This window comes from Thalia democratica, unplaced genomic scaffold, assembly GCF_965202585.1.
Source record: "Thalia democratica unplaced genomic scaffold, ktThaDemo2.hap1.1 HAP1_SCAFFOLD_483, whole genome shotgun sequence".
NCBI lineage: Eukaryota > Metazoa > Chordata > Thaliacea > Salpida > Salpidae > Thalia > Thalia democratica.
In genome coordinates, this window is record NW_028139529.1 from 62,501 (window position 1) to 65,544 (window position 3,044).

The window sequence follows — 3,044 nt, forward strand, 5'->3', positions numbered from 1 at the left end:
TACGACCATACCACACTGAGCACACCCCATCTCGTCCGATCTGGGAAGTTAAGCAGTGTCGGGCGTGGTTAGTACTTAGATGGGTGACCGCTTGGGAATACCACGTGCCGTAGGCTTTTGCTTTTTGAATTCATCTTTTTTGTACTATTTTTCTTTCTGACCTATTTATACTTATTACTCGTTTATTTACATTTCTTTAACGCTTAAAAGAAAAGTAAATTCTAGTTATTAGCAAATAAAAACGTAAGCCAATCAGATAACGTTATTTGCTGTTTAAACCAATTAGAGCGCTAAAAAAGTGGTTTGACCAGTTTGAGATATCGAAAAAATAATGGCACCATCTTGTAGAGTACAATTTTCTGAGTTAAAATTAATACAATTAGTCTTTTATACTAAAACTTAAAAGTTTTTTTGTCCAAAAACAAATAAAAGCGTGGCTACTTGAAAAATCAAACGAAAATAAATTTTGCACTTTTGTATTGTGAGTCATAATAAGTTATTTACTGTTACCAACAGATACTAGCAAAAGCTTTTTAAAGTTTTGTATTAACTTAATGTATTTGTAATTACTTTTACTTAATAGAAACTATTGAATTACGTTTACTTAGTTTACTTTTGTATGTGTATTAAATATATAGCAATTTTGTTTGAACTTAAATAAGGACTATTAAACTATTAAAAGAAAACTATCAAAGTTTACTAACTCAAAAGCTAAATCTTAGTTATATTGTTATAAGCATTTATGTTGTAATTTACTAATAACTAAATGAGTTTATTTCAAACAAAAAGAATTAAATAATGTTATGTTATGTCAAGCCTACTATATGAGGTATATAGGTATATAAGGTATACAAGCTTATGTTTGAAAGTTATAATAATTAAAATAAAAATAAATATTTAGTTGGTAAAATTTGTATGTTTTAATATGCTTTGAAATTAGAGTTAGTATAGATGTTTTTTTTTAAATATAATAAATATAAGTATTTAGTTACTAATAATAAACTAAAATACCAATTTTGTAGTTATTACAAAAAAAAAAACTTATCTTACTTAAAGTTCACTGTAATTGAAACATTATACAAAAGCTTTATAATTATAAGCTTTGAATAATTCTATTTGAATAAATAATAGATTCATAACTATATTCATGTTTGCATATTTAAATTATAAAAAGTTAGTGTTTTGTGTATTGACTTTATGATTATTTTATTTTAGTAACTGTTAGTTTTATACTTTAATAAAAGAAATATGGTTAACAAGTAAGTTAAAAATGAAAGAAGCATAAAAAAACACACTAATTAACTGCTTATTCAATAGTTTGATTATTTAATTATTTTTCTGTTATATAGTTCAATCGTATTGTATAAAAAATACAGAGGTTTAAAGTAAGTTAGAATAAAAATAAAACAAAACATATAAAATAAGCATTAGTTAAAATACATAGTTTTTTTTTCTAAGAAAATTTAATTCTTTAATAATAAGTAGTAATTTAAATAAAAAATAATACAAATAAAGTTATACAATATATATACAATAGTTTGTCAAACTAGGCAAAAAACAAACTAGGCAAAAAACCTACAAAGTAGGCCACCACTACAATCCAATGTTCCAACTGGAAATTCAATGAGATCGTTACTGTACTTGTGATGAACGTTGATAATCCCCAAGATTGTAAGTCGAAGGCCTTACCCAACCTAACCAGCGCACTGGTTTTCTTACAACTGAATTAATCAACATTTATTATTGAATATAATCATTATTGATAGATAGAGGAATGTTGACAATCAACAACAGATTGTAGGTCAAAGGCATTACTCGACCCAAGTACCCACAACCTAGATTGAACAACATTTATTAGATAGATTTGTTTATTGATAGATAGAGGAATATTGTCAATCCACAACAGATTGTAAGTCAAAGGCATTACTCGACCCAAGTACCCACAACCTAGATTGAACAACATTTGTTAGATAGATTAGTTAGATAGATAAATAGTACAGTATAATCTCAAAGAATTTGAAGCCCGAACATTGAACGATAGTGGTGTTTCGTGACGACTAGCGGGATTCGATCTTACAACCTTCTGCTTATGAGTCAGCTGATAAGACCACTGACCCACCGCGCCACGACAAAGATAAAGAAATATTTTGCTATATAAATAGGTTGATTTTTATAATTTTGTTATACAGTGTCAATTACAGTGAACTTCAAGTAAGATATACATATTTATATACATAGTATATATATTTCCGAGTCTGACTTTGAGTACTTTTTATATATTATTAACAAGATTTTTTAGGAGTAATATCTGTTTAGTTCTTTAATATATCTTTAAAATAATAATATTTTTTAAGGTGTTTAAAACTTTTAGAAGCTGTATGTAATGTCTTTTAGTTTAATAGTTCTTTTAAATTAGTAAAAAAAATAAACATGGTTGAGTTATCAAATTAAACAAAATAGAACGTCAAGTATTTAATTACTAAAATTAATTTAATTAAAAAAAAAATCTCAGGTAATCTAAAATGTCAGGAATTATTTAAAAATAAATATAAATTTAAAACTTATTATATTGAAAAGATTGATGAATAATACTCTTGAATGTATGCAATGTTTGTATTTGTAATGCAATAACATAAATGGATAGATCAATGACAAATTGTAAACATATTGTATTATTTTATTTTACGATTTTATTTTATTTATTTAATAATTCAATAAACTTTACTTCTACTTTTCCTGGTCTTAGGTAATTTATAGATAACAATTATTTAAACAAACACTTTTGTACAGTTACAATACAGTTTTAGTACAGTTTGGGAGTAACTGTTGATTAAAAAAACAAAAAAAAGTTAATTCAGGTTAAAATTTTATAAGGAATAATTTTAAAATATCAAATTGATTGTAAATCAAGTGCAAATAGGTTTTTTAAATAAACCGAAGGGTTTATAAAGGCTTGTAAACGCCTTCAAACGCCTACGACCATACCACACTGAGCACACCCCATCTCGTCCGATCTGGGAAGTTAAGCAGTGTCGGGCGTGGTT

The 3,044-nt window shown here is 26.1% G+C and overlaps 1 non-coding gene across 1 annotated transcript in view; it reads left to right on the forward strand.

The window, feature by feature from the left end:
• Positions 1-116, forward strand: part of LOC145846503 (5S ribosomal RNA) — a 119-nt gene extending 3 nt beyond the window's left edge. The window contains exon 1 of the ribosomal RNA XR_014370793.1: positions 1-116. This exon is cut by the window's left edge and continues 3 nt beyond it. This is a non-coding gene — a ribosomal RNA (5S ribosomal RNA).
• Positions 117-3,044: the final 2,928 nt, after the last annotated feature.